This window comes from Pteropus vampyrus, unplaced genomic scaffold (assembly GCF_000151845.1).
Source record: "Pteropus vampyrus isolate Shadow unplaced genomic scaffold, Pvam_2.0 Scaffold140, whole genome shotgun sequence".
NCBI classification, from domain to species: domain Eukaryota; kingdom Metazoa; phylum Chordata; class Mammalia; order Chiroptera; family Pteropodidae; genus Pteropus; species Pteropus vampyrus.
Genome location: NW_011888921.1, coordinates 292,372 through 310,245, shown reverse-complemented (window position 1 = coordinate 310,245; position 17,874 = coordinate 292,372). Strand labels below are relative to the sequence as shown.

General features: G+C 36.8%; 1 long non-coding RNA gene and 1 pseudogene across 3 annotated transcripts in view; both read right to left on the bottom strand.

The window, feature by feature from the left end:
* LOC111744741 overlaps nucleotides 1–17,874 on the bottom strand; it is a 105,695-nt gene that overhangs the window by 47,294 nt on the left and 40,527 nt on the right. For 2 of the 3 annotated variants that reach the window (XR_002782315.1, XR_002782318.1), the window contains exon 3: nucleotides 13,260–13,432. The exons of the other annotated variant lie outside the window; for it this stretch is intronic. This is a non-coding gene — a long non-coding RNA (uncharacterized LOC111744741). The remainder of the gene's footprint in view (nucleotides 1–13,259; nucleotides 13,433–17,874) is intronic. 3 annotated transcript variants of the gene reach the window in all.
* LOC111744775 lies at nucleotides 6,265–6,383 on the bottom strand (annotated as a pseudogene).

The window sequence follows — 17,874 nt, the reverse complement described above, 5'->3', positions numbered from 1 at the left end:
GATGTCATTTATTTCCAAAGACTATCAATATAGTAGAGCAATGCGAAAATAATAATAAAAGCGAAATATTTCATGGCAAACTTTGGGGGTAAAGTTAAGGCTGTCATCCGCGAGTTACCTTGGGATAAACACTGTAGCTGCAAGTGCCACTAGTGAGTATCCTCAAGGCAAAGAGGAAAAGGGTTAAAGCAGCTGGTGTTTTGGGGACGTCCCTGTACTTACATCACCCATAAATTCCTAACATACGGGCTACCTCTCCCCACATAGAGGACAAAGACCAACTTGGGAATTCCCCAGCAGGTGTCTCTTTCCTAAGACCTATTACTACGATCTCCAAGCTGGCTTGCCAATTGTTGGTGAAGTCTGAAACTGGCCCCCTATACACAGAGGGCAAGGAGAAACTGAAGGAAAAGGCACACTCCAGATTGGTAGGTGGCAGCTTTACTAAGCAAGGGAACTTAAGAGGCTTCTCTTGGGTGACACGCAAGATGAGCAGATTACTTTCTGTGCTCACCAGAATCTTACAAGTTTATACAGGGGCCTGAACTGGGTTCTATCACATACACCATCCAGATGGTCTCAAAAACACCTTCCTCTATTACTCAGCCATAAGAAGAGATGAAATACTGCCATTTGCAACAACATGGATGGACCTTAAAATAATCATATTAAGCGAAATAAGCCAGACAAAAAAAGGTCGAAAATCACATGATATCACTATATGTGGGATATAAACCTAAAAGCAACAAATGAAGAGGACAAACAGAGACTCATGGACATGGACAATGGATTAGTGGTTATCAAAGAGGAGGGGGAAAATAATAAAAAAATAAAATGTTAAAAAAAATTAAAAATGAAAAAATAAACACCTTCCCCTCTCAAAGTTACGTCTTTGAAAAGACTTCACTATGGAAATGGTGGGCGGAAGTACATTCCAAAGACAGCGGGGAAGGTAAGGATACTCCAATTGCCGAGGTCCAGCTTGAGGGTCAATCAGCAGTCATGTCCTCTCAATAACCTCCTCCAACATAGAGTCTAAACTTGAACTTTGAAAAAATTAATTCTGATCCCATTAATTTTGTAAAAGCAAATTAACCTTTTGAGGGAGGAGATCTCTTTTTTCATTTTTATATAAAGATATTGATAAGATAAAGGAAAGTACTATCAAAATGTAAGAAGTCTATGAGCTGGGAGAATTGTTGTCACATCAATCTTATACCTGAGAGCACTAGATATGCCACAAATCTATTTTTTTAAATAAATAAGTGTGATCACTACTAGGTGTCAGGCATTATGCAAGATGAATAATAAACAGTCCTTACCCTTAAGAAATGTACAGTCCAGTAAAGGGTTAGAGTGACATACACAAATAGAAGACATGAAGTGATAGAAGTCTACTCTCATATTCCTTCCTGCCTAATATAGCCACTTATTTAGAGTTACTTGAAGACCAAAGTCATCTTATACTGTGAGAATAGACCATGACCTGGGCCCTGGCTAAGCCAGATTTTGCTTCAGTATTTGGTTCACACAATAATACCCTGATCATTTGAGGCTTGACTGACTTTTTTTTTTTTATCTACCTATATTTCAGATTGTGTACCTGCCTTCTTGTATGGATTGTCCCTAACCCTCTGGAAAGATCATCTGAGTTCTCAACCCCATGGTTCAGATGAGTAACTAACTTTCCTAAACCAGTCATCTGCCTAGTAAGCCCCTTTCTCCAGCACCACCCACAAGCTTAGCATAACTAGCACATTTTAGAGTTAAAAACACATGTAGCCATAGCGAAAGAGTTATTCTCAGTTCATGAAAATCAGGCTAATTCTGATACCATCTATTAGAAGTTCGAAGACAGAAACAGTACCCACAGACAAATGAAGCAGCAGATTAACCAAATACATACATTGAATGTGTACAGTAAAAGTTGCTGAGAAGACCACCTATATCCAAAGACTACCTTCCGAAATAGCTAAGGGCACTGAGCTTGTAGTTTATTTCCCATTAGAGTAATGTGTTTTGACCCTGCCTTAAGAGACCACCTGCCTAACATGAATGCAGACCATTTACTCAGTGCATTAGACTATTAGAGAAAAAAAAACTTTTGAGAAATGGAGTTAAACAAAATGCATTGCCTAGCCAGCTCCAGCTTCACATATGCCTGTCTACACAAGCAATGCTTTTCTTAAAATCACCCCACATGAGGTTTTAAGCTTCCCTACTGAGTTCTCAGACCCCTGAGAACTGAAACAACAGGCTTCCAGCTGTTCCACAAGCTGAACTGATGCCCAGCAATGGCCATACTTAATGGTTAATGATTCATAGAGAGACTATAGCCAATCTTGTTGAAGGTTTCCTGGGGTCAATTATGGGGACTCCATTCCACACAAGATCACCCAGAAAAATCCTTGGGCTAATTTTGGTGATATTCAGAGTCATCTACATCGACTTTAGTATAATTATAGGTTATTTAAGTTCCAAAGACTCATTCCACATGTGTTAAAAGCATAAACTATAGGGAGCATTGTTAAACTGAAGACCACCTGCCAGAAAGACCACTTAATTTTAGAACCCGGGGTGGTCTCCATATGCAGATTTCATAGTTTTACATTATGAGTAACAAAAGGTTAAATACATTGTGCCAGGTGGTAAGTGAAGAGTTAGCTTGTTGAGTAAAAGTAGAGTCAAGAAGAAAATTATGGCCTTTCACAGAATTATTTAGAAAAGAAACTTCAACTAATGTATAACAGCAAAAGAGAGCAGAAAACAAGCCTGTCTATGATCAGAAATCAGAGTTGCTGTTGAGCTAAATGGGTGGTGGGGCAGTAAAAGTACTAGAGCAATAAGTATGGCAGGACTTCCATATTCAAAGGCTACTGATTGAAGAGTTGAGAACAACTGCTGCCCAGTAATGCTTTTGACAATTCTCTCAGGCACTAGCAGCCAATGGAATGCCACAGAAATGCACAGGTAAATACTTAACAGGTTGTAACCCTTAAAGACAAAGTTAAATATGGCTGTGAATACATACACACAACCACAAGCCATTACAAATAAAGTAAAATTAATAACAAGCAAATGGAGAGGGGGCTATCTGCTGGTGGTCCTCTAGAATCTGGAATGTGTGTACCCATGAAAAAAAGGAATTTCACTACGTCTTTAACAAGGCTGCTTTTTCTGGTTTCTTTCTCCAGTTATCAAAGCTTACATAAAACTTCCACCAAAGGAATTAAAGAAATAATTCCTGCCAGGCTGCCAGCAAAGAAGGAGCAGAATTTTCCATTACAGGTTGCTAGAAGGTATGTTTATCATTGCTCCTTTATGCATGCTGCATGTGGGCTCTGTAATGAGCATATGGTAAAAAACAAAAATTTCATCATGGCTGAGATATCATACTAACTTGGCCCAACACATTAGATTTTATAGCTGATCTTTGCACATTGTTAACAAATACTGTGAAATCCAGGAACCCTGCTTTTAAACAGCTGTGAGAATTCATTGACTTCTAATATCTCATCCTAAAAAGCAAGAATGGTTAATGAGATCCAATCTGAGCACTTTCTGAAAACTTAATTTTGAAGTTATGGGCCCTAGTAAAGATATATTAGCACCTAGTCGATACACTATCTAAATTTTACTTTTGACAGTTGAAATTGTACATTTGACTTTCGACCCAGGACCAGGTGGCTTATTTTGGTAAATTGATGTTTTCAAAGAGTTTTAAAACTTACCATAACCTTTTTTGTTTCATTTGGGGTGTTCTTTGTTCAGCATTAATTGGCTATAAAACTCAATCTCTTGAATTTACCTTTTAAAAATGGCCCTCTTTTCTGAAAGAAGTGAAGAGCCACTATTAAATGCTTATGGCACAGTGTCCCATAGACACAATTCTGACTTTTATTCTCTCCAGAAACAATCATGAAAAAATAAAAAGTTTTTGCACAACAAGATGGTATTAGATAAATAAGTACATTTTTTAAAATGAGAAAACATCAGACAAGCCCAAATTGAGGGATATTAACAAAATAACTGATCGGTCTTTTTCAAAAATGTCAAGGTCATGAAAGACAAGGAAAGACTCTTCAGATGGGAGGAGACTAGAAAAAGTAGCTAAATAAATGGATATAGGACCCTGGGTATAATCCCGAAACTGGAAAAGTTGTTAGTGGAAAAGTAAGTGAAATGCAAATAAGGTATTATTCTGATATTAATAGTATTATTCTGATATTAATTTTCCGGTTTTGATGGATGTACCATGGTTGCATAAGATGTGACTATTAGGGGAAGCTGTGTGAGAGGTATATGGGAACTGTGTACAATTTTTGCAACTTTTTAAAATAACTAAACAATTAGTTCAAATAAAAGTTTTTTTTAAGTTTCAGAAAGAAAACAGAAAAAACACCCTAAATTGCCCGCAAAGTACATCTTAGTGATCAAAGTCTCAAATGAAGTGAGGCATGAGGCATATTGTAGAGTCCATGAAACCAGTAATGCTATTAGCAGTTCCTGTGTCTGAAGCATCACACAGTTCTTTCTTAGGAGACTAGGTCCTAACAGTGGTTTGGCTTTTTTAGAAATCCCTGGACACAGAATCAAATTGCAGAGTCTACAAAAATTTATCTCTACTTTTATCTTATCATATCAGAAAAGAGGAAAAAAAAGGTCTAACTATATTAAATAACTTGCCTAAAATCAAAACTAATACTATTTAATAATTAACAATATGTTTACTGTATGCCAGGTGCTATGCTAAATATTTCACATGGATTATCTCATATATACCTCAAAACAATTCTAGGAAAAACTGTAATTATCATTTTGTAATAGTTTTCTATTGCTGCATAACAAATCAACACAAACTTGGCTTAGGACAACACAAATCTATTACCTCACAGTTTCCATGGGTCAGGAATCTCGCACATTTTAGCTAGATTCTCTGCTCAAGATTTCATAAGGCTGAAATCAAAGCATCAGCTGGCTGCATCCTCATCCGGAAGCTTGACTAGGGAAAGATCTGCTTCCAAGCTTGTACTATTGATGTCCCTACTTTCTTGCTAGCTGCTTTCACATTGAATAGAAACTGGGAAAATTTTTTTGGCTCTTGAAAAAAAATATTTCTCAAAAGAACTACTCTTTTTCAATTAAATTTATTGGAGTAACATTGGTTAATAACATTATATAAGTTTTGGATACACAATTCTATGGTACATCATCTGTACATTGCATTGTGTGCTCACCACTCAGAGTCTAGTCTTCTGTCGCCATATATTTGACCCCCTTTACCCTCATCATACTCCCCTCAGACACCTTACCCTCTGGTAACCACCATGCTGTTTGTGTCTATATGTTTTTTGTTTCAGAAACAAAAATTTTTGAAAGTCTGAATTTTGTTTTCATTTTTTAGAAATGCAAAGAATTATAGCTCACATAAACTTTAAATTAGAGCCTATATCTGAATTTATGTATGTTAATCTGTTTCCTTTTTAAACATCCATTTTTATGTGTAAAATAATTCTGTTTCCTGTTAGTGCTGCTATTGTTTACATGTGTATACTCATTGGTAGTATAATAGGAAGTTATGTGCTTCATCATTCAGTAAGCACCCAAATCCACATTGCTGTGAAGAAATAGGCTAGACTTCCAAGAGTCTAATGATGTATAGGACATACAAGAAATACACAGCAGAATGAAATTGTAAAATCGTTATGTGAATTGATATAATGAGTACTTTCAATTACATAAGGTCAAGGATAACAGCATTTTAAGTTGAGAGGCAAAGAAGGTACACAAGAGGGTTAGATATATTTTCTTTTCTTTTTCTGGAACACACATGCCTACTCTTTACCCCCTGACCACAACCCATACAATAAAACTATTCATCTTTCAGATTCCAGTTTATCCTTTCCATGAACACTTCCCCTACTCTAATTCTAGGTTAATCGCCCCTCCTAAGTACCCATACTTGTCCTATCATAGCACTTATCACATTGTATTGTAATTACCTATTTCCAAATATTTTTTTCCAAATTTTCCAAAAATATAGGCTACAAAAAGATCCCAGTGATGGGGGGTGGGTGAGGGGAGTCTCTATCTTATTCTCCATTACATGCTCAGCACCTAGTGCAATGTCTGGCATCTAGTAAACACAAATTATTATTATTATTATTATTATTATTATTAATATTTAGGCGAGGCAACCTTTGGTTGACTTCACAGATTGCAAGGACCTTGTCAGCTTACAATCCCTTATTTTTTTATTTTTTATGCCTACAGCACCTGGTCTTCTTAGGTGGTCTCCAATCCAAGCACTAACTAGGCCCAACCCTGCTTAGCTTCCGAGATCAGATGGGATAGGGCTTGTTCGGGGTGGTATGGCCGTAGACAGACACAGATTAAATGTATGTTAAATAATTGAATTAAGTTGAGCCTGGTGCCTGAGAATCCCATGACCTGATAGACCTGAAAGGAAATAATTCATTCTTTGATCAATCCATATGGGGTTCCAGAAATCGCCACTAGCAGTGTTCTATTCAATTAACACATTCAATTTAAATCATTTCAACAGATATTCATTGAGTCCCCCCACCTAATGTCAGGGGCTGTGCTAGGCAATGGAGTTCAACAGAAGTGGTCTGGGACCCTCAGTGCTGCTGGTGACATCATATCTCCACCTTGCCTTTATGGAAGTTTTGACAGTCCCTTGTGCTCCCTTGAGATCATCCCTCCCCCAGAAGACATAAGTTATCCAGTGACCTCACACCTTCTCAGTAATAAGTAGGACAGTAACCTGATTGCTTACCTATGTCTAAATGATTTTAAAACTAACTCTATTCTGCCTCACAACTCTGTCACCATCAGAATTTCGTATCTCTGAGTTCATCCATCATCACCCTACATCACCTATTGCCACCAAACTCCCGTTCAGCCACCTACTTCCAAGGTCGCATTCTTCATTTTACCTCAAACGATTGAAATCCCTCTAAGATCAGTTTCAATCATCCTCCTCTGACAACTATCTCCTAACCTCCTACTTCATTTATGATGTCATCCTCATTCTAGTAACCTTTCAAACATATGGAGATTTCCAATCCATTAGTACCTTGGCACAGTGCATCACCTCTCCTATCTTCTGCTGTGATTTAGAACCTAAAATTAAGCTTCAACATTATGTATTACTTTGACATGTGGGGACAATTAGGAGAGCTTCAAATGGCCTAGTTGCAAGTTCCCCTCTTCACTCTACTGCCACAGATGAGATGCTAGCCAAATAACCTTCCTTACCATGGGGACCAGGAACAGTTCCTGCTTAATCCTGAACAGCAGGTTTTAGTTCCCTGCAAGCCAACAAAATTATTTAAACAAGCTAATCACATCCCCCAGCAGAAACCAGAGGGCACCTTATCCTCTTGTTACTACTATAAAACCTGCTTTCAGCACCACTGGTTGTTTACTCTGTTTCTAAGTGCAAACCCTACGCGGCTCTACATGGCAACTGGTGTCCTCCCTCTCCTGGCTGTGAGTATATATGACTAATAAACTGCTATTAATCTCATCTGTCCAGTGTTGAGTATCATGTGTACAACCATCCTCATAACCCTAGGGCAGGAATTCCACCCTCACTAATGGGGTAAAGAGGAGACAATCAAAACAGTAGTTCTTATATCCCATCCTAGATTTCATGATTCATCATTACTTTTAACTCCTTTGCCCCTCATTTCCATCATCATACTTTTGTAGAAAGCACAATTGGTTAAACCCAACTATCTTCTCTACCTCTGCAGTCAGAACTCTTTATTGAAGAAAATAACACAACCAATATTCCCTGAACTTCCTTTAAAGTCATGACCACAAATTTTAAATGAACACTCAACACCACCTGCAATTCTTACATATTCACTTAGTAATTTCTCACATTTGTATCTTACAATCCCCGCCTTCCCCACCCCATCCCCTACTCAATACATTCCACCCATACTAACCATCTTTTTGTTCCTTGAACTCATTGAAAGTGTTGCCACTTTCTGAGTCTTTATCCTAGCTGTTTTCTATACCTGGAATGCTCTTCCTGAAAATATTTGAAAAATATAACTATCAGCAATAATAATTTGGCTCAAATGTTACCTCCTCTGAGAGATCCACCCTAACCACACAAGCTGTAGAAGACCCCTACATACCAGTTCACTCTACACCATTCTCCTGTTTTGTTGTTTTCAAAGAATTATCAGAAATTATCTGTTTTTTACTTTTTTATAGCATGGGAGCTAGACATTTTTCACCATTCTATTCTATCTAAAACAATTCCAGATACATAATAGGTACTTAATAAGTATTTGTTGAATTATAATTAGGAATCAATTTTCACATAAAAGAGAAATACAGTGAGACTATTATTTCACATGACATCATGGCAATACCAGAACTCCAATTTTATCTCTTACAGTGGACTTTCTCTTATAATTTTTAATCATTTACAAACCAAGAGAAGAAGTTCTTCATTTAAGAAGTGTCCATCAGAATCACTAATCATTTATGTCGCCTTAATAGTTATAAATCTTCTAGAACCTCTGTACATTATTGATGGCAAAAGCCTAATCAAGAATTTAAATCCAAACTTTAATCAATATCAATAAATTCATATATGTCCTATATCTTAAATCATGTTTATTATACTGATTTGTCTTAATGATGAGTGACATATTTTCAATAAGAGGAAGTAAAGTTTTCTAATATAAATTCATTTCATTTAAGATTTTGGTCTCAAGCATTACCTGGAACCAACATGCTTACCTCCTTATATTCCTTATATTACTATGAAGTGGTTAAACTTATATCCACACTACTAGATTCCATTATATTCCACTCAAATTCTTGACATATAATTAAATGTAAGGGAAACTTTGTGGCAGGAAACAGTATTTAAAACCATTTAATTTCATAAATATTTCATGGTACAAGGCACTGTGCCAGGTGCTGCAGGGGATTCGACGAAGAGTAAAGTGCAGCACCTGCTCTCAACGCACAGCCCTCAGAAGCACTGCTTTGGGAGATAAAGGACATCATTGAACAAAGAATTTCATTTGGGTTATCCAATCAACTGAAAACACCAAGTTTGATTTAAAAGCTATGTATCTGATGACAGAAACTTGTAACAGCCAAAGGTTAAGTATAGCTTGACACCCATAATTTACCAACTGAAATTATCTTGTCTTTTTATATTTTCTTTCGAATAACTTCAGGGGAATAATATCTGGCTTGGGTTTAGACCCTGGCTAACTCTGAAAATTGTTCTGCAGCATTTATAAATTATTCTAATGTTATTTTTCTACCTTATGTTGTCCAAGAGAGATGGCAATATAAATATAACCAAGTAAAGTCAATTTATTCAAGAAGACTTGATCCAAATCTTAGATGAATCTAATAATTCAAGTCACCTCTGGGAGCCAGTTACCAACAGATCATAGTTGACAGGTTGGTATCATGTCAAATTCCTCCAAAAGCTCAGCAGCTATTAATAGCTAAAAGCATTTGGTAAACATTCTTTAAATATTTTGTTTAAGGAAAAAAAAAGAAGATAACGGGTGAAGAGAGAATGATTTTTTAGAGAATTAGATCAGGGAACCCCAACAAGGAAAAATCCATTGCTTTGAATCTGTGATGAAATATCCTCCATAAATTTAGATATTTGTCAAGAATGATTTATCTTACACATCAACTAGATCTTTGGTCCATCGATTTTACAAGGCACTTTGTGTTGGACATATGGTCCTGCTTATGGAAAGTAAGGAGAATGGTAGGACCCACTGGCCCACCAACGATGCAAATTTTAACTCTAAAATACTTTAAAGAATTAAAGTAGAAGGTGTTACTTTGCACAACATAAGTGTTTACTTAAAGATATATATATGTATATTTCTCATTACTTTTTTCTTAATGAGAGTGTAGAGATCAAAGGAATTAAGGAGGAGTGGGAGAGATCTTTTTCGATGAGAGAGGGGTTTGCTTCTTTCATTCTCTGTTGCCCACATATAAATTTCTAGAGCTGTGACACCGGAGGAAGTGTCTAAGAAAGTCGACAATTAGAATGGCAAGTAGATTTCATCTCTGATGCTAAAATATTGACAGTGGCTGCTTGAAACAATGTGTTAAGAAACACGCATGCCATGTACTTGCTGTTGCAGAACTGGGCATAGGGCTCTCCTTAACTCACATAATCCTTAAATCAAGTCAACATTTAATAACAGAAAACACCTTGTCACCTTGGTCCCACCAAGTTGGAGGAACGTTCTGAGCACTATAGTCTCACTCTTGGTCTTCCCTTCTCTCCTTTCTGCTTATATATTCCCTATTTATCAATTACGGCTCAACCCAAACTCCAACTTTAAATCCTTCCTCACGATTCCAGCCTTCACACATTATTCTCTACTCACAAACTTTATTACATATACAGTATCTGTTACATAAGTTAGACATCATATTGTTTTCTAGCAAAAGCCAAAATTTCAGTAAAACAGCAAGGATTTATATTTCTTTTGCTACATATTGCAGGGCCCAATACCCCTCTGTTAGTCACACGATATGTGCTTTGTAAATGCTTGATCTTGTATTGAAAGGCTGTGAATTCCAAGCTATTGGCAAATGCTCTCAGAATTATCAAGGTCCAGTTTATCTTAATATAGTCATCCATAAAACAACTTATAGACAAGCTACAATAAAAATAGTAACATGGGCTCTCTTCTTAAAGAAGTCGATTTGTCAAAGTAAGGATAAAGCAAAGTAATCTCACTTTTAAGTTAGAACCGTATTTTCCAAATGATGTCAAAGGCTTTGTTACAGACTCATCTTTTTCTACTGCTACTTTTGGTGTCACAGAGACTTCCCAAAGCCTACTGATTGCATTCCTCGTGATAAGGTTTGGTCCTGACTATTCCCTGCTGTTATTGATGGATGTAAACAAGACTTGCTTTAGGGCTCCAGTAATTTGGACATTAGGACTAAAGTGTATCTTCTCAACAGGGAGGAGGCAAGTTCTCCTTAGGACTGGAATTCGATGTACAATATGAGTAATAATATCCATCCCAGAGGGCTTCTTAAAGGCTTTGTGGTGATGGATAGTAATGGCCCTTTGTTGGGACCTGAATACCATTGGGTAGAGCACTCAAAAAATTGATAGTATTGCTATTGTTATAATCTTGATTTACTTGTCCATCTTCAACCTCAGTATTGATGTCTTAGGAATCCAATTTTGTTCTTATCAATTTTTATTCAGGAACTTTTCTTGTTTTTGCCATTCCCTACCCTTTACAAATCCTTCTCCTGGTAATTTGGTGCCCATCCTATCAGTTGTCCAAGGCTGAGATGGTGGAATATAATTATCATGACTGACCTTTTCCCAGTAAGTTGGTTCATATCTAACAGAGACCACTCTCAGATCATGTAAAAATTTCACATCCTTATTTTTCCTTCTTTATGGCAAGCTGCTTTTGGGTCTCTCTGTGCCTTCTAAAAACCACATAACTTTGAAAAAAAGAACTAAAAAACAAAAACAATGTCATGAGCTGTCTGTTGCTATTCTGGTAAAAGATCAGTAAAATGAGGATAGATATTAAAATTAATAGATGAAATAAAGTGATGAGGCTTGGAAAGTATCTATTGATACCAATTATCAATATTCTTTCATGTTCTCCTCCTCATTCATTTTCCTTTTCTCATTTCCATAGACAATTGAGAAATAAAAAATGAAAAATTAGTGTTATCTAATTTGAAAAAGAAAAAGAGTTGTATTAGGGAGTTATATTATGACAAGGAGTGAAAATATCCTGAAGGCATTATTTTTTCTTTCTAGGATATCATCATTTCTTATCCAGATACTTTGTCAAAAAAGACATTTTTTTTCCTTGTGCCTAACTTCTATCTCAATCCATGTGCCACTTAAGGGTGAAGGGACATTTATACATTTATTCAAGGCCCACTTTATGTCTAATTTCAAATAGTAAGAGTAACTTTTCCTAATGCTAAATAAAGAATAGATCTTTGACCTAAAAAAAATGAAAATTTTCAATCTTGACAATTAAGTCAAATTGAATTTTAATCCTCATGATTTATTCTTCTTTCTAAGACTTTTGTAGTTCTCATATACTTTCCTAGATTGTCCTACTTTGTCTCTCCTTGTTCTTTTTATTTACCTAATACTTTAAGGCAGTGGTCCCTAAACTTTTTGACACCAGGGACTGGTGCTCCTATAAGAATCTAATGCCTGATGATCTGAGGTGGAGCTGAGACACTGAGGCTAGCACTGGGGGGAGCCTGCAAATACAGATGAAACTTCTCTCACTTGTCTGCCACTCACCTCCTGCTGTGTGGCCCAGTTCCCAACAGGCCATGGACCAGTACTTGTCTGCAACTCTGGGAGTTGGGGACCCTTGCACATAACATTATGAGTTGCAGTTAAATATAAGATATACTCTTAATAAATGGTTTTTTTTTATTATATTGAATTTGGCCTTCGCCAGAGAAACAAATAAGCAAACATAATTTGTAAGTTGTAATTTACTTAATCAATTTCATTGATGCTTACTTCATGATTTCTCCTTAGCTCCTTTCACCATTCAGTTGCATCCAGCAAGAATTTATCCAGCACCTACTTTATACTTCAACATACGTAAAGGAAAAGTAAAACGTAATTCTTAACTATTAGAAGCAAATAGTCTACTTGGGATTTATTTAGTTTCTACCATGCACAGAGCACTATATTAAAGTATGTTCACATATTTACAGTTATATAACAATACATAACAGAATACTAGGGTTTAAGAGAAATTACTTTGGATTCTGTTCTATCTATGTTCAATAACAGTCATCAACCACTTTGCCTGCCATGCTCAATATCCAGTTCTAATTTTCTAATTCAACTAGTTCCATTCATATCCTGTGAAAGACATAGCCCTACTTTACAGCATAACCCTTCCTGCCCCAAAAAGAACTAGTTGGCTCAATTGTAGATACTTGATTAATAGAGGCAATCCATAGATTAGTCAATTAGCCAATTATTCTCAATAAGTGATAATGAAATATATTATCTCTAAAGAACAACAATAAGAAAAGAAATACATAGTGATAATTATAAAGGCAATCGCCACATTCCCTGACTCTACAGAGGTCTGTCATGCTTTCAAAAACTTACAATTTCCAATCTGCTCTCCTTTATTCTAGTAAGTGATGCTCTTCATGAGGTAGAAATTGGCTTTATTTTCCTTTCTTACCTCAAAAGTAGAATCTCTGTGAAAGATGGGAGTGAACATTGGTTGTTTGGACTGCTTTGCATTCATTCTATTTCCTTTGGTTACTGAATATTCTTTCCCTTGGAGGAGTTAGTTACTTCTGGACACAGTCTGAGGAGAAGGCGAATGACCCAAGCTAAGCCAGTCACGTACTCCTGGAAATTTGATTACCGAACAGAGGAATGAGAGGATAAAAAAAAAAAAAAAAAAGTCTCTATTTCAGCAGCAGCATCTTGACAAAATTTTCAGGTAGTTTTTGCAGCTTCACTCCAGAAATACCCCTACTAGTTTTTTGAGCCTCTAACTAATATCATCCTAATAAATTCATTTTACTACTGAAGTTCACAAGAGTCTGTTCCTATTGCTTGCAATAAAGAATGTTGTACCAGAGCAAGCTAATGCTCCATCAAGTATCTGTGCTCGAAAACTCAAAAACTGTTTCTGGGAGAATGCTTCCAGCCAGGATTCCATTTCCAAGTGCCCTGCCACCCTTGTATGTTCATGTGACTAGTTCTCATTATAGAACATAAATGTCAGTGATTTGTGTCATTTCCAGACCCAAATGGTTAAGAAGTAAGTGTGGCTTCTCCACCCTCTCTTTCTTCCTGTGTAAGTAGAGTAAATGTTGACACCCAGGGAAACTTAGATGTCATATGCTGGACACAGTACATCCTCCATCAGCGTGGGTCCCTGAATAACTGTGTGGACCAGAGTACCACATCCCCTCACCCCCATGACCCTTACCTCTACCATCTCTTATACATTATGAAAAACTACCATTGCGTTAAGCCATGGAGATTGCAAATTTTATCTAACATAGCAGCTGGCAGTACTTTAATACAAGCACAGCCAATACAAACGAAAATGTGAAAGTATTTTTATTAGCGTTTTGAAGACTCTGAAACAACTGGGGAAAGCCTATTTGGCAGGGGCAAGAGTCATCTGACACTTCTTCCAACGATCCAGCTGTCAGGATGCCAGAGACTGACCCTTTCATTCTCCCTGTCCCCACTCCTTACCATCAAAAAATGACATTTTCTCTCTCCTCAGCAAGAAGCTGCTCAATGTGTATACTGTCTAGGATGAATTAAGTTCTGAGGTCAGTGTTGTCTCATTAATGACATCATGAAGATATCTTAACACTTCTGCCTTCTTACTAGTTCTTTTGGAGCCTTCAGAGGGACTCTGAGCCAGAAGGATGCAGGTTGGACAGACCCAAACAAAAAAGCAAGCAATATGTCCTCTGAGAGAAAGAGCTTGGAAAGAGGCTGGAGAGTTGTGGTTTCTATTAGTGTGTATAATCATTCCTGCCTAAGTCTAAGAACTTTAAGATATATTCTTCAAAAGTTCTAAGTTTTCCACACATGACTACATTATTAAGTGAAATTTTACCCTCATTTTTTGCCTATAATTCTTTCAATAAAATAAATTATCATATAGTAATTTGTAGCTTTGTGGTGTGTGTGTGTGTGTGTGTGTGTGTGTGTGTGTGTGTGCGCGCAGAATCAAAGTAAATAAGAAATGCTCATATAAAGACTTTTAAGTGTTGTCTGAGCACCTGGTCAGTAACTCTCCCTCAGCCTGATCCTCAGGCCCTGGACCCACTACTTGCACATTTTGGAGGATGTCTGAAGGAAAAGTGGGTTCTGGATTAGCACAACCCAATTTGAACCACAGCTATGCCACTAGTCATAGATAAATCCATAACCTCCCTGGGACTACTTCCCTAGCTGAAAAATGGAGCGGCCTCCCCCAACAGAGATTAAGAAGGAAACACCGAAATGCAGAAGTGAACATTTATACTGCTCTGGAAGTCACGGCTGTGCAGGGCTCAGAGTCAGGGTGCCCCACCTCCCCTCATCTAATGTGTCTGTGTAATCATTGCCCTAAACTTCTGTCCTTTGACCAACTTTTAGCTGAGGAAGGAGTCAAAACTGGGAGTCTACATCTCCTCGTTTTCTCAACTATAAAGCAAGGAAAAATATACCCCTGGCTGGTTTGTTGTGCTCACTGTATCTAAGGTACTTAGTGCAGTGCCAAGAAATATACATATATAGTACTCTCAGTACTGAAGCAATTATAAATATTCTGCTTTGCCTGAAGCCAGGCAACATCTTCATCAAGTCTTAATACAGGCGACGTCATATTTCTGACATGATTTTTCACTGTCTTATGTACTCCAGTTTCATCTGTCAACTCTAATATCTCAAAGTTTTGTGGGGTTCTTTGATAACTTAATTGTGGGGATGACTAAAACAGTTCCATTATCTTCTCTCCAGAGAGTACCCTGAAAAGTACTCTCTTGTAGGCTGAAATTAACCAAGTCAACCCTCCCATAGATTGCTGGCATAACCATTTCATGATCATAATTGGTCTCTCTCAAGTGTCATTTACCTTTACAAAATTCTTTGCAAGTATCTTTCTCTTCGGGGTATGGTAATCTATGGTAGATTTGTTATTTTGGCACTTATTTTTCCTGCCTTTTGCATAATGTAGACCTGAACTATTTACAATCAATGCTATATTTCTATATTAGGGATTTGCAAGTTTCGTGTGTGTGTGTGTGTGTGTGTGTGTGTGTGTGTGTGTGTGTTCCATTTCTATCAGTGAGGAAAATGGTATTTGCAAAATTCTTGTGAAGTTGGTATTTAGCATTAAGACATTTTGGGAAAGGATTATTAACAATATAAAAAAGTAAAGGTACTTACATTAACTATGTGTGATTATCTGTTTGATTTTGTATAGGTCTTAAGGTACCAGGTTCTTAAAAGAGCTTGAGAAATATTATCTGATGAAAACTTTGATGATTTTGAGGAAAATTGCACATTTTAAGAACAAGATGTAAATTCTTGTCCCCTGGATGCCATGTCTCCTTTTAAGCCACCTTGTCAAGACCCATTTATAACCTTCTTACAGAGTTCATAACTCTTTGTTCTTACTTAGAGATTTCCTACCCATTAAAGAACATAAATTAAAGCACACCAAGATAACCATTGGAGAAACATACTTCCACTATGAAAACTTCTTGGATAATACCCAGTATACTTGTTTCCAATTCTTATAAAGAGGTCTTTTCTTTCTCTAAAACCTCAAAGCCTCACTTCACCTAATTGGTCAGTGCCCCATACATTTTTCATTTTCTAACACAAATCTCCTTTGAAGTGATAAGATTAAAAATCACATACACATTTTCTCCTTCAATCTAAAAAGTTACAGTTCTGTGTGAAATTTAATATTATATTAAGTTTTAACACAAATCATCACCAAGCTGTGAAATCAATACTTTGAAAGGGCCAAGGTTTAACCTTAAAGAATTTACTTTGAATTTAAGTTACAAACCTCAGAAGAAAAACATATTAAAAGACTGATTTAACATATATACCCTGTTTCGTCTGACCATTTGTGGCTTATCTCTATCAATAGGATGTGGAGAAGTGCCTAGAAGAAGGGAAAAAAGGAAGGAAAGAAAGGAGGGAGGGAGGAAAAGAAGGAAGGAGCGGAGGAATTGAGAGGAGGAAAGAGAAAGAAAACAGAGAAGAAAGGGAGAAAAGGGAAGGAAAGGTAAAAAGGAAGAGTAGGAGAGAAGGAAGGAGGTAAAGAGATGAAGATTATTGTCTAAATTGCCAGAAGGTTGGCTTGTTTCTTCCTTCACTCGTTTCAGTGCTGCCCAGCGCCTTGGAGCCCATAGGGTAATATTCCTCTAGGGGAAATTCCACGGCAGAGCAGTCACTTCTGAATCTCCACATTTTGGAGAAGAAGAATAGAAATTTTTTTTTTTATAAGAAAATAATATATGCTGTGGGAGTCCACAAGTCTATTCTTTCCTCTACGTATATGGAATATGATTCTCCCAGCCTAAATTGGAGATTTTAGCTGCTCTGATTCAACAATATTAAATGTAAGAAACTAGCCATACTATACTCTGGAGTTGAACAGTCAATATTCTACCATTCTTGTGCTTTTGTCTACATACGCAATCTAGATTTAAATTACACTTACAGAGTAGAATTCAGTTAAACAAAATCTTCATTTGTCTGGGTTGTGATAATAATGTAATAAGCTCAATTTCCATAAACCAGGTAAAAAAAAAAAAAGTCTTATAACTTAATCATTCTACTACATGAAGAAATCATGGAAGTGGTTAGCTTGAATATTTTACTTTTGATCTTATAATACAGCCCTTGTAATTCTGCCTGAAGTACCTTGTTCCAAAGTGTAAACATAGTGAGGACATGTACCTTTCTTCATGTAGAAAACTAGTTGCTATGCCACTGAATTCCACTTCTCCACACCCTTAGAAGAGGGAATGGAGTCCCTGTAAACCTGCTGATATTGGTTATCAGGGTATAGAGGGAAGAATTTGTTAAGAAGTCACTGACTTTTCTGTTTCTACTTGCCAGGCTGACTAATCCAATGAATTCCTCTCCTTCAAATGCATTCCTTGTGTTGCCTGGACTTTTAAAAGTCACTGGATATTAATATGTTTGGCTCTATTTTTCTGGCAAAATAGACTCTCTGAGCTATACTCCAGAAGAAACCTTTTTTTTCTTGCCTTCTGGCAGTCTGAGAATAGGTTAAATCAACTCATACATTTTTT